Source organism: Muscardinus avellanarius, assembly GCF_963383645.1.
Source record: "Muscardinus avellanarius genome assembly, chromosome: 4".
NCBI lineage: Eukaryota > Metazoa > Chordata > Mammalia > Rodentia > Gliridae > Muscardinus > Muscardinus avellanarius.
In genome coordinates, this window is record NC_137789.1 from 6,589,722 (window position 1) to 6,617,010 (window position 27,289).

The window sequence follows — 27,289 nt, forward strand, 5'->3', positions numbered from 1 at the left end:
TTTGGATGTACTGTCTTCTAACAGTGATATTCCACTTTCCATTTCATCTAATCTTTCAGAATTTCTTTCTAATGCTATCTTCATTTCATTTATTGACTCATTGTATTTCAGACCTCTTTCTGATTCTTTCTTAGTGTTTCTAGTTCATCTTTTATCTCCTCTAGACTTGTCTTAATTCCTTTCATCATATTGTAGATCAAGATTCAGAACTCCCCTTCTTGCATTTCTTGTAGGTGACTTCTGTCTTGTAGGTGACTTCTTGTAGGTCTTGTAGGTGACTTCTGTCTTGTAGGTGACTTCTGTCATTTCTCTACTATTCCTGGTTCTCATATTTTCAAAGTTCTCAGGCCTGTTTTTCTGATGTCTTCCCATTGTTTTTGGGTATTAATTATGTTTAGTTCAGTCTTAGTAGTAGGAATTTAGAAGAGTCAATCATTAAGAAGTACTTTTTTCCGAGTGGTGAGGGTTGGGTGATGGTGGAGTAGCTAGGGTGGTGGGTGCAGGATGCAGGTAAGGCAGAGGATATAATTAGGTTGTGGAAGAGTTTAAGTATAATGAGGTTGTGCCAGGTTGAGAATGGGAGAAGGTTAGATAGTAAGATTCTTGTATTTTTTGGAATATTTAAGTATGGAGATATGAGAAACTTTGTGTATTAAACAAAGAGATACAATAGGGGGACAAAGAGAAAATTTTGAGGAAAGGTAGTATATAGCCTAAACTGAAGACTTTGTAGAAGGAGTGGGGGAAAGGAGTAAACACAAACAGATACAGTAACAAAATAAGGTATGAAGGCTAACTATTATAAATCACATATAAACAATAACATAAAAACAAACAAAAAATCGACTGCCAAGAGAGAACAAGAAGGGTTAAGAGAATGAACAGGATAAAAATAAAATAAAACGAACAAACAACCATGTGATAGGAAGTGAAAGCACCAAAGAAATCCAAAGAAAAGTTAAAAAAAAAGAAGAAAAAAAAATTTTCCCCTCAAAAACAAAAAACTAAAACAAATACAAAGACCAAAAAATAAAACAAACAAAACAAAACATCAAAAATAAAAAAATAAAATACAAAAACACTTAAATAAAACCCCAAATAACAGTCTTACTACTTTACCAATATATGGTGTATATGCCAATGTCTTGTATTTGCTTGGCCCTGTGCAGGTATCATGCCTTAAGCACCCTTCCTGTGACCCTGGGGTTGAAAATGTCCCCTAGGCGCACAGTGGCGAGGACAGTTATCCCCATGTCTGGGGGCACTCGCTGTGTGCCTGCTGGATCCTGTGGCTCTTCTGAGCTCATGCTGTTACCTTGAAGCCCAGTCTGGTGCTCTGAAGTTCTGGCAGCTCCTCCATATCCCACTGATTCTCTCCTAACATGATTAGCAGGTCCGCTTCCAGGTCCCTGAAGGACTCTGGCGCCTCTGATGGGCAGATGGTGCCTCTCAGGTGCTCGAGTGAGCTCGCAGCTTAAGACGTTGGGGCTCTATGGCCACTTTCAGACTCTAGGGCAATTCTCGGCCTGCCAAGGACTGCTGCATCCAAAACCCCTGATTGGGCCGGTGGCCCAGTGGCCGTCTGCGTGTGCTGTCCGGCAGCGGCTGCCTGCGTCTGCAGCTCACTTCTGCTTTCTTTTTGTGTTGCGGTGAATCTTACAGGTCAGAGTTACTGGATTTCTTCTGCCTTAGTCCGAGTCTGTTTTGGGTCCTACACTGAGTTTAATTTTCTTTATTAAGAAGCTGTCTTCTCAGTAGCTGAACTTAATTTGCTTCAGTTAGTGAGAGATGCTTCGTCTCTCTGTTGCCATTTTCTCCCTCCGCGCACTTTTACTTTCTACTCTGACATTTAATAGTGGTTTTATTGATTGATTGATTGATTGATTGATTGATCTATTTACATGTGTTTGTGTGTTACTAGAAATGAACCAATGATTGTTCTGGCAGTAAGCTATAACCCTGGTCTTTTTTATATATTTATTTACTTATTTATTTTAATCTTGAAACAGAGTTTCACTAAATCACTGTATGTTGGCCTCCAACCTAAAATCCTCTTGTCTTAGCCACACTAGTGTGGGATTATGGGCATGTGCAACTGTACTTGATTTAATTCATGCTCTTGTTTTTTTTTTTTTTTCTGTTTTATTTTTTCAGTTTCACAAGCATTTTCCAAAGGCAGCAATATTTATTACAGAGAAAATAAAGTAAGTAATGAAAATAGGTAAAATATCATTCAAGTTTGAGCACCAAATGCACATAAATTCCATTCTCATATTCTTTTGGAGGGGTGTGGTACTCAGTTTGAACTCAGGGGTATTTTACCACTGTGCTAAATCCCCAGTACTTTAGTACTTTCTATTTTTATTTTTATTTTGAAACAGGGTTTCACTTAATTGTTAAGGCTAGCCTAAAGACTGAGATCCTCCTGTTTCCACCTCCCTCACTCAAATAAAAGCATGTGTCATCACACCGAGCTTGTTATTATATCCTTATATTCTTTTCTATATTACCTCTTTTTTATTTATCATTACATGTGTTTCTTTCAGAAAACATACAATTTGAACAGTTATTTAAAACATTGTTCATGACACTGGAACTGCAAATATAAATAAGGTCCAATTGCACATAGTCTCAAACAGGGTAAGGTTTCATAAATCACTGAGAATCATAAATACTAATTTTTATGATTCTATAATAGTATAAAGGAACAGTACTATAAATAAGATTTTATGCTAAGGTGGTAGTTTATAATAGTGTAGTAGAAATTGGCAAGTATATATCCATTCTAAATACCTAATATAGCAAGACTTTTAGATATTTAATCAAAATTTGACCCAAAAAATATATGTTATACTTCACCAATATCAACATATCCTCCTTTTTCTAAATATAACATTTATAGAAGATAAACACAATCCATAGAGGTAGAAAATATTTATAAAACACATATGACAAATAATTCATATCAAACAAAAAATTCTCAAGACTTAATAACAAAATAAAAAACATGCTCAAATGGGCAAAGATTAACTATGTTGTTGGATAAATAAAGATATATGTACATGTAATATGACTGTACAGAAGTAAATATAGATACAACACACACATACATACCCACAAACACATGCAAAACTGGGGGAAAATTAAACAAGATCAATGAACTGGATCAATGTCAATTCCTTGGTTTTGAAGTTATACTAAAATTTTCAAAATTTTACTCTTAGAAATAACTGAATACAGAACATATGACATCTTTCTATATTACTTCCCTAAACTCTATGTGAATTTATAATTATTATACAAGAGAAATTAAAAACTATTAAAAATTGGGAATTTATGGAACCATTTCACTAGGAAGATATAGGATGTAAAATAATCTCCTGAAAAGATGCTCATCATAAAGTGTTGGTGAGAATGTTGGAAATGAAAACACTTCTCGCAGCTTCTGATGAGGCCGTAGGATGGCAAACCAACTTGGAAAATTGAAAGGTTTTCAAAATTTAAATATGTATCCACCTTATGGTCTAGCTATTCCACTCCTAGATTTTAACCCAAGATAAATGATACCATATGTTCTTGCAATGGCTTGTGCATGAATATTCACAGAATTTATATCCCTAACAACCTTAAATTGGAAAAAAATTCAAATACTCACCAGCAGATAGATGACTAAGCAAGCTGTTGTGTAGCCATAAAATGTAATACTATTCAGCAATTAAAAATAATTTAACTATTGCTACATGCCAAAGCATGCATGTTTATCAGAATAACTATTATTTGGTAAAAGAAGTGAGACCAAAGCAAACTTTAAAAAAGCACATGTTATATATTTTCATGTCTATAATATTTGGAAAATGCAAACTAATCTGCAATGGCTGGAATCAGGTCAGATTTTGCCTTAGGAAGAAGAGGTAGGTAAAAGGTTGGCATAGATGGACCAAAAGTAAGGAATTCTAAAGGAACATGATGGAATGATGGGGCAATAGGTAGATTTGTTATCCTGATTATGTAAATTTTTCAGGCTTATTAAATAATACACATTACATGCAGTTAATTTGTAATTAACCCTCACTAAAGCTGTTGAAAATGTAATCCTTGTTAGGGTTTGGATATAAAATATCCACCTAAAGCTCATATGCTGAAAGCAAGTCTCTAAAGAAGCAAGATAGAGGTGAGGTTTCTAGGACATGTTTGTCATTAGGGCTCTAACCTCATCGGCGGACTAATCCATCTGATGGATTCATAACTTGAATGCATTTCTGTGTGGTAACTGCAGATAAGTGCGTATGAATAGACAAAGTTGGTCACTACACACGAGGCCTTGGGCAGTATATCTGTCCTCAGTCCTTTCCTCATTCATTCTCATTCTCTCTAATTCTCTCCTACCTGGCTTCCATGAGCTGAACAGCTTTCCTTCACCATGCATTTCTACTATTATGTTTCTGCTTCTGAACCAGCTGATCAAGGACTAAATACGCTAAAACCATGGGCCACAATAAAATTTCCTCCTCCATCAGGGAGATGCAAATCAAAACTACAATCCAATTTCATCTATCCCCAATCAAAATGACAATCATCAAGAAATTAGAAAATAATAAATGTTCATAAGGATCTTTTACACTGTAGGTAGAAATGCAAATTACTTCATCCACTACAGAGATTAATGTAGAGATTTCTCAGAAAACTTGGAATGAATCCACCATATGATCTGGCTACACCACTCCTGGGTATCTTTCCAAAGGGGCCACAATCAGAACTCACAATAGTCTAATTATGGAATCAACCTAGGTGTCCATCAACAGATGAATTGATTATAAAATTATAGGATATACACACAATGCTATTCTACTTAGCAATAAAGTAGAACAAAATAATGTCGTTTTCAAAAAATTGAAAGGACCTGGAGAACATTATGTTAAGTGCCTGGTTTACAGATGGACATCTTCTTGCTATTTCATTCCATGACTGAGTTGAGAGGAGTGGGCATCAGTACTATTAATGAGGGGTCTACCCTCACGACTAGCCGCCTCCCAAGGAACACCTCCTAATGTCAAAGCATCGGGGGTTGCAGTCTTAATATGTGACTTTGTGGGACCACAAGTAAACAGTTCTTAAGTGTGTGTGTGTGGTGTGTGTGTGTGTGTGTGTGTGTGTGTGTGTGTGTGTCTGTGCTTCTAGCCAAGTTAGGCAAGTGAGAATAATGCCACATCTGGGTCAATTTAATGTTCTATTTTCTAAGAAAAAGAAGCAAGTAGTGGTCATGCAAGAGTGTGCTTACCATGATAAGCTAGGTGTCCTGTTCATTCTGGAGAATGGTCTGGAGATAGGAAGCTTTGTTATCTTTGCAAAGGTTGTATTGTTATCCTTATAGTTTATGCTTTGTATGGTTCTTTCAAAAGTGCTCCAGGTACTTCTGTTCTGTTCTCGCTCTCTCTGTCTCTCTCTCTCTCTCTCTGTCTCTCTCTCTCTCTCACCTAAGGTATATATAACTTAAACATTTCATGTGCTCTAAGGCTGCCAGATGACAGCGCTCACAGTTTGCCTCACAGACTTCCTCTGGGCACCACTGCTATTCCAATACCATAAATGAGGCTGACAGATTATGCATTTCCAGGCAGGATTCATATGTGCAAGGAGGAGGTATTCTTTGCTTAATGGAAAAGCCTTCACATGAAATTGCACTCCTTTTTAATCATAGTGATTCAATGAAACAAAATACAGTTAAAAGAAGTTTGTTCCCTGTTTTCAAGATTCAACTAAAATTCCATTTTCAATAATTCACATTTCCCACGTGTGTTGGATATTTATTCGGGCAAAATCATTTTCTCTCCTTTATGAAATTAGTTTTATAATACATTCATGGTATGAATTAGATGAGAGAATGAAGTGATAATTACTCTTCGCCAAGATGAAGAAAAAAAAAGCCAGGAGTAGACATTTGTTAATGTGAACATCTTATGTTGGTAACCATATACCTTAAGACAGAAATAATTATGTTTTATTTTTGTTTCAGTAACTGCTAGAAACTGGAGATGCTAACATAGACAACATATAGTTTGGCTTTTCAAAATAATAGTGATTGTAAGAATAACCATTATTTAAGAGTAAATAATAATAGCTATTTTGTGATAGTTATAATAAATAAGGTTTGGCATTATTATTGTTATCATTACATTTTTAAGTGTTTATTATACACTGGCAGATAATAAAAAGGACTCATATGTTAAATTTTGAAGATGTGTCCATAAAATACAAAAGCAAGTGAACACAAGCTCTGTGCCTCCTGACACTTTCTTTCCCTGTATATGGCCTGTCCCAGCACTGACGTTCCCCGAAATCCAAGAGACATGAATACATTATCTCAACATCAAAGCATGGTGAAAGAAGTTACCCCAGTTTAACACTAAGCAGCATTAGAAGTGATAAATGCCATAAGATAATTTCATAATCCTATAGTAAGTTGGTGAAAGGAGTAATTTCAGAGCTCTGATACATTAATATTGGGGTGGAAAAGTCACAATGATATCTCCTTCAGAGGGTCAACAAATAAATTCACTAATAATTGTAGGTGGCTTCTGCATGAACATTTGGCCACAATGTTTTAATTGAGATAAGGCTGAACAATTACATGTGTGGCTTTCAGTAAATGCAGAGAGCCTTGTTTCTACATAAATTTTCTCCTATTCTAACTGGAAAATTCTGTCAAAGATGATTCTCACTGGCATTTGCCATTTAACTAATGATTTCATTATTGCCACACCTGAGCAGATACCAGAAGTGTCAATTTAGTAGCCAATTAGTATCTCAGAGGTACCAACTAAAGTGTTCATATATTCAGTAGGCACGCCAGTTAGAAGGAAATACCTTAAAACAAGCATACTTGAGCGTGTTAAGATCCCTAATGTGCCATGTTAAGATGGACTTGTTTTTTTTTTTATTATCACATATCTCTTGTGCATCAGATCTTGTATTTGACTGCCTTCTCAACTCTCTTACTTTAATATATTTACTGCCTTTAAATTCTAGTTAAAATCTACAGCACCTAAATCTACAGCACCTTCACATTTTTTAACAGTATCATCTCAGTGCCTGAGCTGCCAGCATAGTTTGAAGCAGCCACTGTCACTCCATATATCCCTTTCATAGTAGATGACTGGCTTGGTGCCCTGTTTTTTCTTAAATATGCCAGTTTTAATTGACCCAGCCCCCGGAGTTCTTCTGCCTCCATTCCAATCTTATATCATATTTTTCCTTCAAGTCTTAGATTCAGTGAAATTTTTGTGTATCTAGAATTTGTTTCCTAACCTTCATTAATTGCTTTCATCCTTACCATTCTCAACTGCAAACTACAGTTTACACATTTATCACAATTTTTTTTTCTTTTTTGCTTGTACTGGGGTTCCTGGAAGCCCTTCTACCTCCGGGTTACCCTCCGAGACCTATTTTATATTTTTATCTGGAAATAGGGTCTCTTATGCCAGCATGGCTGGCTTCCAACCTGCGCGATCCTCCTGCCTCCACCTCCCAAGTGCAGGGATTACAAGCATGTGCCACCACACCTGGCTCATTTATCACAAATTTATTCTTGCAGAGACAATGTGTCTTTTACTTCCCTTTCACTTCTCAATTTTTGGCAAAATATCTATTACTTAAAATGTATTGAATCAATGTTTTAGAATGATTAAAATAGATATAGGCCTGCAGGCCAATTTCAGATATAATTTTAAATATAAGAAACTACTAATGAGATATTATCAAATCATAGCTAGCCAAATCTTTTAGTAGAATAATTATTTATCATAACAAAGGAAAATGCATGTAAATATACACAATCTACCTCAAAATGAATTGTGTAAGTGGTAAGAATACGAGGGATGTACCGAAGTGTAATAGTCGTTTACAACATACACATGTTACAGACTTTGATTGCTGTGAAAATCAAGACTATGTTCACTACTACCACTGTTGTTCATCATTGTCTTGGAAAGTCAAGCCAATATAATGAAATAAGAAAAAAGCAGGAGGCTGAGACAGGAGAATCGCAAGGTGCAGCCGGCCTCAGCTACTTAGTGAGGCTCTTTGCAACTGAGTGAGACCCTGTTTCAAAAATAAAGAATATAACATGGGGCTGGAGGTGTATCTCTGAGGTAGAATGCCCCTTGATTTCATCCCCAGTACCACAACAAATAAATGAATAAATAAATACAAAAAAGAAAACAAAATTTGCAAATAAATATTGTAAAGGAAGAGATCAATGTAACTTTACAGAATTGTAGCTTATATGATTGTATATATAGAAAGTCTAGGCACCTTAATACAAATAATTCATATTCAAGAATATTTGGGAAAATACAGATACAAGAGTTTTTTTAAATAAACTAAATTATAATTATCAATATACTGACATTATGTCGTGTACTACTGTGTTAGAGAAGCTGTCCAGTGAGACTTGAACTTCGTGTGCATTTTGTTGGGATGTAGGACACGAGCTTAAATAATCACTCATTAAGACATTACTGGATGATGAGCGCTATGGTTTAGATATAGAATGTGCACTGGAAAATCTCTTGTATTGTCAATTCAGAAAATATTCAGATGGGAAATAATTGAATTATGAGGATTCTAACCTCATCAGTGGAGAAATGCATTAGTGGATTAATAATTTGGGTTTACGAGGTGGTAACTCAGACATGTAGGGTGTGTCTGAAGAAAGTAGGTCATGAAGTGTGGCCTTGGGGGTTATATATATGTCCCTCACCCCCTCCCTTTGCTATCTGCTTCCTGCTGCCATACTCTGAGCTCTGCAGATATGACCCAGCCTAAAAGGACTGAAACATCTGAAATCTCCTGAACTGTGAGCAAATAAATTATTCTTCATCTAAGTTGTTGTCATCAGGTATTTTGGGTAACAGCAGACTGCTCACTGAAAGAGTGACTCTGAACCATACTTACTGCAAGCTGATTTATAACTATGAGCTTCTTCAATTAACATAACCTGTTGAAAGGAATAATGTACCTTTGCAAATAGAGATACCATGTCTGGAAATGTTTGAATGGCACAATAAGGCAAAGAACTGGACTGCAGAGCTGTCCTGAGTGGAATGGACTGCTGGCAATGGTATACAACCCTGTAGGCAGAGAAAGAACCAGAGGAAAAGATGCTGGCTTTTGGAGGCTGCCAGCTTCCCAGGGTTTAATGTCATGTTCTCAACTTGGATAGAAGCCAACTGGGTTCTACTAGACTTCTATCTCACCCAGCTGGCCTCCCCTGCAGCTCCATTAATGCTCAACAAGAAAATACCAGCACAGTGGTGAGAAAACAGCATTTTGCAGGAGCATGTTAAGCAAGCTAATATGCTGGCTAGGACCATAGCCTACTAATTAGACAAGCCACATCAGGAGCGGTTGCCTGCCAGTGGAAAAGGGCAGGGAGAACAAAATACTATCACTTTTGTTGAGTTTATTTGAAATTTTGGTTGTCTTCTTTTCCCTTCAGCCCTTTTGGCTGAGAAAGGATTCTAGACTCATCCATGTGTCAGCTGGTCTTTGCTGGCTCTTTTGAGCAAGTCTGGATTTCTGTTGAAGTCAGGTATATATCTCAGGACTCCGTAATTCCAGGGCCAGCAGCATTATGGCTCCTATTTCTCTCATGGTAGAGAGGTCAAAGGGCAAGAGAGTAGGAAAAAATTCATCAGGAAGCATTCCATTAGTGGAAAGGAGTCAGCTTTGAGCCTAAAAATCAATGGAGAAGTGAATAATATTCTACTAGGAAGCATCTGGATTCACCTGATAGAGAACGGGATTAAAGAACTGAGACTAGCAATCTAGTTAAACAATCTTGATTCAGAACAGCATTGTGGAAATGGAAAAGTGTCCTCTGGACTGTCCACCCACAGACTTAGGACACAGGAGAGCTTCCCATATCCATGTGCCATCTGTATCCTCATTTGCTTACTATTTTATTTCCACTGCTCTGTTGATCATTCTGAAAACATAGAAATCTACCTTGGAAGGAATTTTTGTAGTCCCAGTACTTGGGAAGCTGAGACAAGTATTGCAGGTTGGACAATTAGTGAGGTAGTCAGTAACTTAGCAAGATCCTATTTTAAAGTAGAATAAATGTATACAATGGGCTGGGGGTATAGCTCTGTTGCAAATGTTTCTGGGTTCAATCTCCAGTAATCAAAAACAGGAAGCTTGTTTTACTGACTTAAGTGACCAAAAACATGTCCTATTCATCATCAATACAAGGTAATTATAAAAATAGTAATGCCATTTAAATTATTGCAAGTTTCTGTTGATATTCAAAGGTGCTAAATCTCTTATTGTTAAATATATAATTAGAAAGATCTATGGAAGCATAACATTAATCTTCTTCTTTGGAATTACCAGGATAATTTAGAAGAAATGAGTAGGTGATGGTGCTATGATTTATTTAATACTCCATTTCTGCACTCCAACTCTTTGAAACCAACCTTGCGCATGATATCACCATCTGAAGTGTCACATATATAAAACACTGTTCTGGAGGAGATACTGATTCTACTACTCATTTTGTGAAAAAAATAAATAAAGCTAAAAACCAGTAAAAGACGACAACAACAAGTTCACATAAGCAGCATCAGAGACATAGCAAATGCACTTCCTTTATCCCAATGGCCCAGGATAGTGGGTTGTGGCATGTTGCCTCCAAGTACTGTTTGGATGAGTACTTGCTATATAATGAGGCAAGATTTAGATTGAAAAGATAAAACAGACAGGAGCTGATACGGGGAGTCAGGGAGCTGAGGCTTTGTTTGTGGCTCTGGCACTGATTCATTGTTGATCCTTGAGTAGCTTGATTAATCTTCCTGTGTCTCCTATTCCCATTTGTAAATAAGAGGTAATGAATGGGCCTTGCAGAAACATAGGGAATTAATAATGTAATGTATACAGAGAGCTCTGAGCAATGCAAAGGAACTGGTTCTGTGTGGAAATACAGCATAGAGTCTCCATCTGGAAGACAGCAGATCAGGAGCAGCATCAAAAAAAGGGAAGGATGGGAATAAGGAGAGGAGAACTGAAAGAAAACAAGTGGAATGAAATTAAATGGAGAGTAGGGCAAAAAGCAAAAGAAGCAGGAAGAGCCTGTGTTAGGGCAGAGAAAAGATGGAGTTAGGAAAAGCAGGACTAAATTCATACATAAATGAAAATAACAAGAAGATAAAAAGAAAAAAATGATTCTACTCTACCTATTAGTTAAAAGGACCAACCCAATAAGAAAAGAGAGAGAATGGAGTGGCACAAGACAGTGATGGAGAGAAGGTGCTGGACATTAAGCAGTAGGCAGAGGGCAAGATGATCGTGCTCCCGCCAGCGGAGCAGTGAGAGGAATATCTCTGGGCTCCAGTTTTTAGTCTGTTAAAAACTGTTAGTAAGTTTTGATGGAACTTTCCACTCTCATATGATGCAAAAAAAAGTTTAAAAATGGGGGGAAAATGTGGTAAAAATATTAGAAGGGAAATGAAGCAAATTACCTAACATGAAATCATTTTACATTTCTCAGATGATGAGTACCAATTCTCAACACCTTTCACCTGGGAAAAATAAAAACTTTATCATGTTATGGAAAATGAGACATTATCAGTTCACTGTTGAGACACTAAACATCAAACATGGAATTATAGTAACCACTTCATTTACTATGGAGTAAAAACTTCCAAAGTGCAGCATTAAAATACCATGAAGTAGAAACAAGCCAAATGTGTATCAACTGATAAACAGATACCAAATGTTGTATATCCATACAAGAGGACATTACTCTATAAGAAAAAAGGAATAAAATATGAATATAAGCTACAGCATCAAGTCTGACAAGCACACATTATACTAAGCAGAAAAAGGCAATAATGAAATACTAAATGTATAGGTTACTGGTTTCCTATGTTTAAAAGGATTTAGAGAAATAGGAATGACCCATAAAAGATATGGTGTTTCTTTTTTATGTGATGGAATATTCAAAAAATGACTGAATAGTAATTCCAAAATTATTGAATATACCAAATATTTTTTAAAATACACATTCCGTAGAATTTTTCATTTTCATTAATATATCACAAATAATCATCTGAAATAAAACGTTACTTCAAAAGATAATTATGGGTTTTATAAAATGTTTTCCTCAATATAGTTTTTATTTTTTTTTCTTTAGTGGTACTAGGGTTCCTGCAAGCCCTTCTACCTCTGGGCTACACTACCAGACCTATTTTATAGTTTTTTAAATTTGGAAACAGGGTCTCTTAAGCCAGCACAGCTGGCTTCAAACCTGTGCGATCCTCCTGTTTCTGCCTCCCAAGTGCAGGGATTACAAGCGTGCACCACTATGCTCGGGTCAATATAATTTTTTTTTATCAAATTAAATCCACTGAAATGGTCCCAGAGTTTAGAAAAACTATCTTTGTTATTGAGATTATGCCCAAAATAACTTGATCCCCTAGATCACTTCAGTGGCAGCTTCTGGAAAACAATCAATGATTAACTTGTTATAGAACCAAATGAACCTATAATGGGGTACAAAGCTCCATACAGAGAGACTGGACGGTTATGTAACAAGTTTGTTCATGGAGAATTTTGTATTCCACTAGTGCACTGGTACATCACAAGTAATATGCTGCAGTGGCTTGTGTTTAAACTGTGTTTATGTATCATATTGAAGGAGGTCAAGTGGAAACCTGTGAAACTTCCCTGCTTTCAAACAAGACAGGAAAGAAAAGATAACACCACGTTCAGGGGAAATGGTACATAAATAGTGACTCTTAAAAATGGAAAAGAATCAGGATTGTTGGTCATTGTCTCACCTTGATGTAACCCATTGATCTAGCTTTGAAGAAACAAACTTCTCCCTGATCAAGCTATAGATTACCAGGGGGAAAATATTAAGTGGTCACTCAGATTCAAGTCATCCAGCCACTCTGCTGAAAACGGTATTGTGGGGAAGGCTGATGAGACTTCTGATAAATGGTGTAGGACTGGCACATGCATTTTTTTCCTAATTAAGAATGCTAATACACAACAATTCACACTCATATGGAATGCATGATGATCACTTCCAGTTTTCCCTCAAAGCTATGCTGACTCTGTGAGAACATAGCATACTTTTTGAATATTTCACCAAATACATCGTGAATCTATTACATCAATAATATAATTCCAAATAAATGGAAACCAAAATACCAAACAAATGCATGTGTATCTCTGTTTATAGCCACACAATTCATGGTTACCAAACTATGTAACCATTCAAGATGTCCATCAACTTATTAATTGATTAAAAAACTATGGGATATGTACACAATGGAATTTTACTCAGCCACAAAGAAAAAATATTGTGTAATTTGCAGGAAAATGGATGGAATTGAAGAACATGCTAAGTGAGATTAGTCAGTCAGAAAAAGTAAGAAATCAGTATGTTCCTTAATATGTGGAAGCTAGGGAGAAAAAGAGTCATTGTAGAAACTTTAGATGAAGGAGCAGAAACCATAGATGAGCAAATAAGGAGGCCTAACTGGGAGTGATGGGAGAGAGGAAGAGGAAAATTTTCTAATGCATATGATATACATTCACAAACATATCAAAGTCAATCACTAAGCTAAACATGACAAGGAGGGAGGGGGAAAGAGGGGAAATGGGAAAAGGCTAAAGACATCATTTTCAGGTCTTTGGGATTTGTGAGGAAAGACATTTTGCCTGCAAAAGAGAATTGTATACCTCTGTGTAGCTAAGGACTGGCTGCTATGATCTGAAAGAATTTGAATGCTAAATGATGGTATATCCAACAAGTGAACAGGCATCTGGAACTACAGTTCTACTGGAACACTCAATGCATGAATTTGGGAAGGCCCAGTAGCCATTAATGACAATACAAAAATAGTTCACCTAGGACTAAGCATCAAAATGCCATCAGTAAGTCTGAGAGTTTCCCAGAAACACATTGTCACACACTGTATTTTCACTAGCTCCTAGCTCTTAGATCTCATCTATAGTCAGAGGGGCATTTGTGTCTATTTAAAGAAAGAGGGTAAGGTCTGAGCTGGGTACACAGTCAGACTGGCCCAGTGTAAATTCATAATTTAAACAAGTGAATGCTGTATCATCACTGCACTCAGAGGTGAGTTTTAAAGAAAAATATTTCTAAGAAATATAACTTTGTGCAGATCCCTGATAATATATTTTCAGAGGTTCCCAAACTGACTTTTCTTACTGTCCACTTTTTATAAAAAATATAAATAACTCAGCACAACTATTCACCAGAAATTTACCTTCTTTATAAAAATAGATGCAGTGACAAATTTGCATTATTTTGGTATCTATATTTTATTTCTGCATCCCATGGGAAAGGTGGTATCAACCAGTTAGGGAATCAATAGCAATATTTTTTGTTGTGGTACTGAAGATAGAATGCAGGGACATTCTACCTTCGAGCTACACCCCCAGCCCTATTTTTTTTTCTTTATTTTGAAACAGGGTCTCACTGAGTTGCAAAGTACCTCACTATGTAGCTGAGGCTGTCTGCAAACCATCATCCCCCTGTCTTGCCCTCCCAAATGCTGAGATTACAAGGTTGCGCCACCATGCCTGGCCATGGATAGATTTTAAAGGAAAAAATTTGGGAAAAAGTGGATATGACCTGTTGGTTTATCTAAGGCCTATTATGAAATCTACAAAACACAACAGTGGATACAATGAGGTCCAAAGGTTGAGGGAATAACAGGACACACGAATGTGGACTTGAGATGTGATGATCTTTTTACATGTTAATGTCTATGGGGAAGTATCTACCAACAAGAGCCATTAAACAACTTACTGGACAAAGTAACTCAGCCAGTTCTAGTAAGTGAGCTTCTGTTATCAATCAACATACAATTGGCATGAAGCATATCTGAAGCAGATGGACCTGGGGGCAGGGACTGGAGCAGATGAGGCTGCCAAGTGGACATCATAGTGTGTGAAGAAGACTGAGGCCATGCACAAGGCAGATAGCATGGACTCCCACAAACACCCCTGACCCAGCTGCCTTCAGGTTTGACTGTCTAAAATGCCAGCAAGAGAGACCAAAACTGAGCTTGCAATAAGTGACAAAGGCTTGAGGCTACCCACCAGTCATTTGAGGACAATCTGACGACAGTGGATCCTTCCTTCATAGGAGGCCTGTGTTTTATTTTCCCAGGGATGGATACCTATGTCAGGTATGGGTTATTTTTTTCCTTCCTGGAGAGCTGAAGGCAAGTATACTTATCTGAAGGCATAGGCAATGCTTGCTCCTCAGGCAATTACACACTGCAACGTCACAGCACAAGACCCATTTCACACTCAAAGAGGTTGGAGAATGTGTGCATGGCAGCTTCTTCTCATACCTCACACTGTCTCAAGCAGAAGCAACCAGCCAAATACTGTTCTAGAGTAGCTTGCTGAAAGCACAACTGAAGATCCAGCAACCAAAGGTCCTTTGTCTATTAAGGATTAACTTTATGCACTGAAACACAACTCTATTTGTCATCTATTTTCAGTAGAAAGATTATATAGGTATGAGAATAGAGGCCTAGAGATGTATATCTACTATGTTCCCAATGACTTACTGGGAGGCTTTGTCTTTCCCATTCCTGTTATAGTGGAATCTTTAGGGTTGGGGTTCCTAGTCCTTAAAAGAGAATCTTCTTGTCAGAAAACACATTAAAGTTCCCATTTAATGAAAAGCATATGGGCTGCCTGAGTTTCTAAAAATTTTGGGTCCCAGGTATTATAAGCAAATAATAGAATCCTCTTTTTTTTTTTTCTGGTAATGGAGATGGAACCCAGGGGCAGTCTACTCTGAGCTACACTTCCAGCCCTATTTTTTGTCTTTTTTATTTTTAAAACAAGGTCTCACTGAGTTGTGAAGGGCCTCGCTAAGTAGCTGAAGCTATCTGCGAATAGTCATCCTCTGGTCTCAGCCTCCCAAATGCTGAGATTAGAAGTGTGTGCCACCATATCCAGCTGGTAGAATCTTCACTTTGACCTAAATAATTGGCCATACAAAGAGTTGCAGCCAGGCAATGTCGCGGTATTTCTGCCTTGGTATTGACTGAACACAAACTGAATTTTTGAAGCTGTGATCCTTTACTCAGTCTTCCCTTATGTACTGGTATTGGGAAGAGAGTTTAAAAAGTATTAATGTATCAATCCTGGGAAATATGTCCAACCTTGAAATATGTCTTCTTTACTAAGAAAGCCAGGGTTAGCTAACATGTCCTTGCATTCCTAAGAACAATTTAACACATTTTGGGGGAGAAGACGAAAGGTAAAAGCCTGTGTCTGGAGACAGAGATGCCTCCCTCTCAGGCCATAAATCTGGGCCTGTGTTTGGAGACAGAGATGTATCCCCCTTTAGGCCATACATTTGGCTGGAGAGATAACAGAAGCAGAGCCGGGGTTGGAAATAAGGGGTAACATGATCTCCAAAATCAGAGGGACCTGCTGGACTTAGACAGGATAAAAACTAAGTAAACTGGAGTTCGTTGGCATTTTCATTCGAATTGCCCCCCTGTGCCCCTCTCCGGCACAGGGCTGTAACTATCTCTATATTTCTATCTTTTTTAATAAACTTCTTTGAATCTTCAGCAGCTGTCCAAGCGATGAATAATTATTCTTAGCTTAGGACAAGAATCCACGGTTTTTCTGTTTGTCTCTGTGTGTCTGGTGGTGGGGGGGGGGGTTATTTCACACCACACACCTTTCCTCCCCAACCTATCCCCTGAAACACTTATCCTTAGATGATAATAAATAGATAAGTGAAATTCCACTAATCTGATAATAGTATGGTTTTCAGGGATTCTGATACCTCAGGAATGAAACTGATTCATAACACAAGAAAAATTGCCAAAGCCCAGCAGAGGTAATGGTTGAAAGCAAGGTACATTTAGAACCAACACTGAAAGAGAGAAAAAGTGGTGTAATTTGGAACCCCATGAAGCAGTTGAGTTTATCCTACTAATATTAGTCTACCTTTCCCCTCTGGATAGGAGTTTCATTGGAATACTAGAGAAAAAGTCCTGGAAGACACGTGTCTCATATTTTCCTCTATTATCTTTATTTTATGAGCTGAATCAATTTTCTTTAAAATTTCTTTTATTTATTAATAGGAATAATATTTGCTGAACATCTATTATTCATTTAACATTTTTTCTTATGGATCAGAATACAACCACGAATAGTACAACCTCTTAAGGATTTATTCTTCTAGGGTTTCTGTGTTTAATGTCAGTGATTACAGACTATTTCCCCAAAGTGCCCTGTGTTGAAATCATGATTCCTAATTCAGAAAAGTTGGGATATGAGGCGTGGCTATGGGAAATGGCTCATTGGATTATGGTTTTGAGGACCTAGCCCCATTTTGTTTTTTACTTTCTCTGCTTCTGCCATCCATTACTAAAAACAGCTGTTCTCCACCAAGCACCCTCCTACCAGGGATTCTGGCCTTGGAGTCAGCTGACCATGACCTGAATCTCTGAAACCATGAGACTTATATAAACCTTTCCTCTACTAGGTTGTTTTGATTGGGTGTTTTTTTTTCCCCCTCACAGTGATGAACAAGCTCCCTAAAACAGATTCTATGTTTAATTTCTAGGATTTCTAATCAGTTTTTCATTCAAGTCTTAATTCTTGATTACTATCTGTTTTATTTTGTGATTTATTCTTTGTTTGATGAAGCCTATATCTTACTTAATCTCTTTAAGATTGTAAGCATATTTACCTTAAAATCACTCTTGGCATCACTTGATTACATGGAATTTTGTGAATAACTTAATTTTCTTCTGCATTTATCTCTTGACTTTCTTATTTAATTTCTACTTGCAAACATATTTTGAATGAATGTTGGATTTTTTTCTTCTTTATTTCTCATATGTCTGTATAAAATGCTTTGCTATGTTTCTAATCCACCCCGGGTCCTCATTATACTGTTTAGTTTTCTAATGGTTCCACTTAGATAATTAGGTCAATCATGTGATCAAGAGTATGTGAGTTTCTCTCTTTGCTTTTCCCCTCCTTGTCTCAGCAGATACATAGGCTTTTAGCTAGCTGTAACCAAATCACTGCTGTCATTATTCTCTCTTCTCTAATAACACTTATTATGCTACATCATATTTATTTCTAATCTCTCTGCCTCCTTGAAGAAATAGAGGCCAGCAAGTCAGTGGCTTCAGTTTATTAGCACAGGTATGTGTCCTGTCTACTCTGCTGAGATAATTTTATTTGTTTATGTATATATATCTGACTCTGTGTGTGTTTATTTTTAAACTCTTTTTAATCTACTAAAGCTGTATGATGCTATTTCAAAGCAGAAAATCATGTTGACATTTGAACTTCAGATTAGCATTATGTCTTGGGTAGATAAGACACTTCCTGAATGGCCCACATAGGACAATAGGCTGTTTGTTGCAGAAACTGGGTCCCTGGGGGTGGCATTGGGGATTGTATCTGTGTATTTGGCTCTTTATTCTTTTGCTCTCTTGAGTCCAGCCTTCATGTTATGAGAGTCAAGCCTTGTGTCTCTGCCTTTCTCTGCTTCCTGTCACCACCATTCTTTAAGACCTAAAGTTTTCGGCCTCACATGGACTGAACGTCCAAATCCTTGTGGAAACTGTGAGCAAACAAATCTTTCTTCATCTAAGTTAGGGGGTCAGGTCTTTGGATTATAACAGTGATAATACAGACTAAGGCATAAATTGGTACCAGAAGTGGAATCAAGGCTATATTTAAGTCTGATGATGTGTATTGTGAGCCTTGGAAACATTTTGTGAGAGAAAACTGGAAAGGCTGTAATGTGGATATAAAGGCGGGTGATAGACATTGTACTCAGAAGATGCCAGAAGGCAAAGAGAACTTCATAGGAAAATGAAGTAGAAGCTACACAGGTTACATTCTGGCAAGTAACTTATCAGCATTTTGTCTGTGTTCTGAAACTTTGTGTAAAGCCTAATTTAAAGATGATGGGCTGATTAGTAAACTGGGGAGGAAATCTTAAAAGAGCAAAATATATAAACTGAATTATGGTTATTGGTGTCTGCTTTCTGTAAAATGTTCACCAAACTGAGAGAGCAGAAAATAAAGCAGAAACTTTGTAGAACTGCCATTTGGCCAGAAAGATATGAGTAAAGCTGGAGCTGAAAGAGTTGGTGCTGGGAAAGAAAATAAAGTGGCTGAAAGAAGGTATAATGTTTGCATATGAACAAAGAGAGAAATGCGGCCTTGACAGAGGAAGAGTCACACTGTTTAACATGTGGTCTGTTTCTGCCTTGGTCAAGATGGAAGAGGGTCCAGCAGCTATGATTAAAGAGGGTTGTATTACCTTTCCTATTGATGGTCCACATCTGCATTCACATAATACTGGATTTACTAGTAACAGAAAAGGGTCATAAAATTCCCCTCCCCCCAGATTTTAAAAGAAGGCACTGGAAGCTTGGTAATGTGTGGCAGGGTCACAATCCCATCAAGGAAGCCAAAATGGGGCAATTTGTAAAGCTGTGAGGGTGAAGACACGCTTGCAAGAAAAACCCCTAAGATATAGAAATGCTAGAAGTGTGGAATGTTCCTGAGAAAAGGCTGCAAGCTTTGGCCTTGCAATCATCCAGCCCAAAGGATTTTGGAGATCACATCTTACCACCATGTGCCCCAAATGCCAGAAATGGGGCATCACGATCAAAAGTTTGCCCTGCTGGATTTCAATACAGTTTTGGTCCTATTCCTTCTCTCTATGGTACTAGGACTTCCTTTGGAATGTAAATGTTTACTTTGTGCCTTTGTACACTGGATGCATGTACTGTGTTTATTTTTTATTTTTATTTTCTTGTAGAAGGCCCACAAATGTTCACTTTGAGTCTCAAAGAAGACTTTAGACTTTAGAACTTTTGAATGATGTTGGGAATGTTATGATTTGGGGAACTAATTGAGATGAACTAAATGCATTTTTTTTATTTAGAATTAGTTGTGAACTCTTCAGAATGTCATGAGTAGATAGAGAATGTCCCCTAAACAGCTCATGTAGACAGGTAGGGGTGGCTGGAGAAGGTGGTCCCTGAGGATGTGGCCTTAATTGTGCATGTATCCTTGATGTCGTCCCTTTCCTGCTCTCTTGCTTCCAGGCTTCACTCTCCATGAGAGGAGAGTGAAGTCTGTGCTCTCCCTTTCTCCCTTTCCTCAACTGTCATGCCCTAAGGTCTGTGGTCTCTGGCCTCAAATGGATTGAATGAAAATTGTCAAGAGAATTATGAACTAATCAAAAGATAATTTAATAATAACAGATGAAATTAGCTTATCTATTTATGATCATTTATCATCTATTTAAAATACTTTTTGTTTTTTGCTTTTTGTATGTATTTTTATTATTAAATTTTTACAGCACTTGGGATCAAACCTATGGACTTTTTCATGCCTAATAAGTACTTTAACACTGAGATACAGCCTCAGCTTAATGATATAAATTTTAAAATATTTGTTAGATTTTGAGCATAAGCTTATGTATTTGTGTGAGCATGTGTACATGCTTGCTATATGTGAGTATGTGTGATATATTTCTGTTACTTTCCTCTTTGAAGCCTGCATGTTTTTGGTGGAGGAATGGAGTTGTGTTCTGTCCTAGAAGAGCAAACTGCAGACACATTATTCTCTCAATAAGAATAGATTTTGAACTATTCCAGGCCTTGGTGATTTTATATTTAATTTTTTTTCTTGATGCATGTTAATGATATGGATTGGTTTCATTGTAGCATTTTGAACATTCATTTAACAAAACTAGCTCAGTTCCATTCCCCACTGCCTCCTCTTGCCCTCTTTCCTCTCTCCCATTTAACCCCTTCCTCTAACCCATTGGTCTTCTAGGATGTCAAGAATATAGACCAGACCTCATGAAAACTACAGTTCAACTTTCTTTCTTTCTTTCTTTCTTTCTTTCTTTCTTTCTTTCTTTCTTTCTTTCTTTCTTTCCTTCTTTTTCTTTCTCTCTTTCTTTCTTTCTTTCTTTCTTTCTTTCTTTCTTTCTTTCTTTCTTGTGGACTGGGGGTGGAATCAATCCAGGGGCTTTCTAGCTCCGGGCTATACTCCCAGACCTTTTTTATACTTTATTTGGAAGCAGAGTATCACTAAGTTGCTGAGAAACTCACTAAGTAGCTAAGTCTGGCACTGAACTTGTGCAATCCTCTTGTCTCAGCCTCCCAATAGCTGTGATTACAAGTGTGCCACCATGCCCAGCTACAGTTCAACTTTAAAACAACTGAATTACTGATTATAACATACAATCTGTCCATCAAATGAAGGGGAAAACACCTTTCAAAGATCAAAATTACTCATTCAATATTTGATTAAATATTGAGGATTCAGTTAAAGATAGGCATATTATGAACATATACAATGCTGAAATATTGAAGCGATCAGAGAGGATATTAAAATTAGTGTGTTGAATAAATTGAATAATGAGCCAGAGAATTTCATAAAAGAACTAGAAAAAATATGACTTTTGGAAATAAGAAAGAAATATGAGCATAACAACAGAATTTCACAGTTAGGGTTTAATAGTAGATAGAAACCTGGTAAAAAAAATTTAAAGTGGAAATAATGTTCCTATAATTAGCCAGACTAAAGTAAATTATTATAAAAGTATAGAATGCTGTAGATGACTGCCAATTATAAACATAAAGTTATTTCAATGTACAGTACACTTCAATAAAAAATAAAGATTAAGCATAGTACATATGACCTGCAAGAGATCAACAAAGCTGATAGTAGACTTTTCAATGTAGATGTAGAAAGCTGATGTAGAAATACTGAATGGATTACAAAACTGTGGGATATGCACACAATGGAATTTTACTCAGCCATAAAGAAAAATGCAATTACATCATTTACAGGGAAAGGAATGGAACTGGAGGGCATTATGCTAAGTGAGATTAGTCAGTCACAAAAAAAGAAGAAATTGGATGCTTTCCCTAATATATGAAAGCTAGGGAGAAACGGGTAACAGGAGGAACTCTAGATAAAGATGGAGATCCTATAGAGGAGCAAATAAGGCGACCTAACTGAGGGGATGGGAGGCGGAAAGAGGGAAACTCTAAAGAAACAGTGTACGTGAACAAACATATCAAAGTCAATCACTAAGCCAAGCATGGGAGGGAGGGATAGGGATGGAATGGGGTGGGGATTGGGTATGGGCTAATTGGATGATGTGTGCATGTATGTCTATACAAGTCTTTTATCCCATCAAGATGTATGACTACAATGCACCAATAAAAATTTTTAAAATATGTTGAATGTAGTCCTCTGAATGGTGAATAAAAACACAAGTCGACCTAGAATACTGTAAATTCTAGATCAATTATTACTTAAACATGATATGGAAGTAATATTACACACTTAGAGAAAGGGGAAAGGGAGGGATGAGGAGGGGAATCTTGGAAATGCTCAAAATAAATAGGAGTAGTGGATAAAATAAGTGTGAAGTTAAAATACATGACATCAATAATATCCACAAAAACATAGTAGAACAGTTGTATGGTTGTTACATGATTTGTATCATGATAAAACAGTTGCCTATATAAAGTCTCATCCCTAAATCCCTAAGGTAATCACTTCAAGAACTAAAATAATGTGAAACTGATAAATTAGAGATATAAAAAATATACTTATAATAAAATTGCTTCAATTATCATAAGGAAGGCAAAGATCAAGATATGAAATATCCAGCTCCAACACATGAAAAACACATACTAATACAGCAATTTAAAACTTAAATTTCTCAGGAATTGCATTAAATATGATCATATTAAAAGCTTACTACAAGTGTCAGAAAAATGCAAATTAAAATAACAAGAAAGTACTTTTCACACCTGCTAAGATGACTAAAATCATGAACAGTAACATCAAAGAGTTGCAAGGTTACAGAACAACAGAAACTCTTGCTCATTGCTGGTGGAAAAAAATGATACAGCTACTTTGGAAGATAGTTTTCAGTCTCTTAGAAAACCAGACACACTCTCAACACAAAATCTAATGATTTTTATCCAAATGAGTGGGAAATGTGTGATCACCCAAAAATTTACTCACAGGTGTTCAGAGCAGTTGTATCCATAATTATCCAAGGAAACCAAATAGAGCTGTTCTTCAGTACATGAAAGGATAAATAAATATAGTAAATTATATGTGAAAACATTATTTAGTACTGAAAAGAAATAAGATATACAGGTATGAAAATACATGAAGAAAACACAAATGCAAATTACTAAGTGAAAGAAGACAATCTTAAAAGTCTATACGTATTGAATTGTTCCAACTATAAGAAAATTCTAAGATGAAAAATTTTGGAGATGGTAAGTTTAAGAGGTTTCTGACAGATTGGAGAAAAATAGAGATGAATAAATTTCATGAAATTTTAATATATTAAAATTATTTTATAATGGCTGAATTCATGAGAATTTACATGTTAAAAATCCACAGAGCATACCACACTAAAGTCTAACTACACTACTACCTTTGGGTAATGGTTGTGTTTTGATGTTGGTTCATCTGAACTAACAAAAACACAGCTCTGGCACAATTGGAAAAGTAGGGGTGCTGTGCAGGAATAAGGAGGTGGTGAATGGAAATTTTTTGCATTTTCCACAAACCTTTGCTGTGAAACTAAAATGATTCCAGGAAATTTACTGAGCAAAATCAAGCAACAAACAAACTGACAAAAGACAAAAAATTCTATGTTCTCTGACTAGAGGAAATAAAACAAAGATTTTCATACTCCTATAAACACTCAAACAACAACAGTAAACTATATTTGTTTAATATACATATATCTTACCATCAATATTCAAGGAAGCTTAAAGTAAAAGGATAAAAAATGTTATGTCATATGAATTCTAACCAAAAGTAAACTATTTAATGAAGAAAGAAATATATATTAAGACACAGAGCACAAGACACAAAAAATTACCATAACAACTATATTATAGTAATTGGAGAAGGAACATTAACTGGGGAAATCATATCCGATTAATTTTTTTAGTTCATAGAAACATAGGGTCACATTTATATAAAGAATACATTGATTGAGCTCTAGTAAAAACAGAAAACTTCTAGAACAGTAAAAATTATCAATGCATTCTTATTTAGTTATTGGAAAAACTTCCTAAAAGATAAGCATATAGTTGAAAAAAGACTAACAAAATCTTTCATATTTGATATATGTGTGTATATATAACACAAAAGAAAAAGAACAAAATAATGTGGCATCTGACTCTGTCCCCACAAAGTTCACATGTTGAAACTTAATCTCCATTAAGTAGTTTTAAGAAGTGGGAGCCGGGCGTGGTGGCACACTCTTGTAATCCCAGAGCTTGGGAGGCTGAGACAGGAGGATTGCACAGGTTCAAAGCCAGCCTCAGCTACTTAGTGAAGTGCTCAGCAACTTAGTGAGACCCTGTTTCCAAATAAAGTATAAAATAGGTCTGGGAGTGTAGCTTGGAGGTGGAAAACCCCTGGGTTCCACCCCACGTACCACCAAAAAAAAAAAAAAAAAAAAAAAATGGGACCTTTGGGAACTTGATCAATGGGATTAGTACTTTAAAAAATGACTACAGGGAACTTGTTAGTCCTTTTACAGTCTCCCCAAATAAACTGAAAAGCTACTTCATTTTTTTGGGGGGGGATATTACTCAATACCCTGAAAATCTACCTTTTTTAAACATATAAAAACAAAGATGCAGTGACAATTTTACATTATTTTATTTATCTACATTCCATTACATCATCCTGGGGGGGGGCACAGTATCCCTCCCTATGGGAAACTCTGTACAAAGCACCATCTACAGAGCCAAAAGGAGATTCCTCATCAGACACTACCAGCCGGTGCCTTGATTTGAAATTCACCACCCCAAAACTATGAACAATAAATTTCTGTTATTAATAAATTACCTATCCTAAGATATTTTGTTACTGTACTACAGATAGAATAAGACAAATGGCTGAGAATGCACTTTTATTTTCAAGGGGACTTTATATAATATTTTCCTGTATTGTGCATATGCCGGATCAGGGAGAAGTCTCAATGCATTCTAAATGACAGAAAAAATTTACAATATGCCCTTAGGACACTGTAGAAATTAATTATGAATTAGAATAGCAAAAATTAATGAATAATTTTAAATGAAGTATAAAGAAAAGATACAATATTAATAAGAAGTGAAATGAATAAAATAGAACATAAACATACAAAGAGACAACCAAACATTTCAAAATTTTGGCACTGGAAAGACAAGCAGTAAAGTGTAATGCTAGCAGTACTACCAAAGAGAAAAGTAATAACAATCTTCAGGGACTTCCAGGAAGATGGCGACCGAGAAAAGCGGGCCTTAAGAGCCCTGCTAACCACCAATCTCCATTACCACAAAATCAGCGCCTTTCATAGCCAGAAAACACCATCACCAGAGAAACAAAAAAATCACCAGGCTCCAGAGAGAAAGCGGACTGAGAACAGAGCTCAGAGCCACAGAGGAGACACACCGGCCTCACGCCCGAGGACATGGCAGCAGCGCCACACTGCCGGCTGTAGCGGCGAGTTCACCGGATGGCTACAGCAAGCCGAGGTGAGCCGCTGCGGAACAGCCAGGCGGGATTTCTCAGCGCAGGGAGCATCTAAAGCTCCCAGTGGCTGAGCTCAGCACACGCTGCAAGGATTCAGAGTGGAAATCAAAACCAAGAAGAAATACGCCAGCCTCACGGCCGAGGGCATAGCAGCAGCGCCATATTGCCACTGGCGGCAGCAGCAGTGAATTCACCGAGTCCAGTACAGCTACATCTGCATACTCAAGAACAGTGAGTCAAATTGCAGGCCACAGAGGAGAAATCCCAGTACTGTATTGTTTGCCTTTATTGTTGTTAATTTTTAGGATTTCTAGTTGGAATATTAATATACCTTCAGATATAGCATTTGGAAATATTTTATCCCATTCTATTAGTAACTGTTAACTCTGTTTACATTGTCTTTGGATATACAATATTTTTTTTTTTTTAGGGAGTTTGTATACTCTTCTGTTGCCTGTGCCATTGAAATCATATCCAAAAAATCACTGCCAATTTCAATGTTGTGAGGTTTTATGAACCAGATTTTCTCCTAAAAGTTTATAGTCTTAAGATTTATATTTAGGTCTTTTATCTATTTTGAGTTAATATTTGTATATGGGATTAGGTAGTGGTCCAATTTTATTCTTTTCCATGTAATTATTATTCTTCAACAATATTTAGTTAAAAGATTATTATTTCTACCACCAAATGTTCGTGGAAACCTTGTCAAAAATAACTTGACAATATAGGGAAGAATTTAGCTCTAGGCTTTTATTTAACTCCTATGGTTTATATATCTGCCTTTAGAATAATTCTACACTGTCTCAATTATTGTAGCTTTATATGGTTTGAAATCAGAAAATATATATCTTCTAGCTTTGTTCTTTTTCAAGATCGTTTTGGGTATCTAGAGTCCATATTCCATATTAGGATAGATTTTTTTTCTGAAAAATAAATATATAAATATATGATAGTTTCACCTAAAAAAATAGAAAAAAATATTCTCTGGTAAGAAAGAAAGTAAAAAGAAATATTGAAATGTTATCTTTAAGTCATCAAAAGCTTGGTATTAGACAAATGAAACTGTTATGAGAGATTATAATTTTTAATTTTGGATAAATTCCTATAATACTAGATGTCAACCACTAAGCCAAGCATGGGAGGGAGGGATGGGGAGAAAATGGGGTGGGGATCGGGTGGGGACTGACTGGGCGATGTGTGCATGTATGTCTACAAAAGTTTGTATCCCACTATGATGTATGAATACAATGCACCAATAAAATAAATAAATAAATAAATAAATAATCTTCAGAAACAAAATGTATGTCACTCAGATTTCACACATGCTTAGATTTAACTAGAATATTTTCAAATAATAATTCCATGACAATAATTTGAATATTTTTACTTAATTAAAATATTGAGTTAATTTCACATGTATATTTTTGTCTCTGTACAAAAACGTCTGATCACCACTACTACTATGCCCTATCATAACATTCCATACATACTAAAACAAAGCAAAGTGTGGAGCTCCGTATTTAAAAACTAAAATTTTAATAAATATACAAATCTCAGCCGGGCGTGATGGTGCACGCTTGTAATCCCAGCATTTGGGAAGCTGAGACCGAGGATCATGGTTCGTGGACAGCCTCAGCTACTAAGTGAGGCCCTC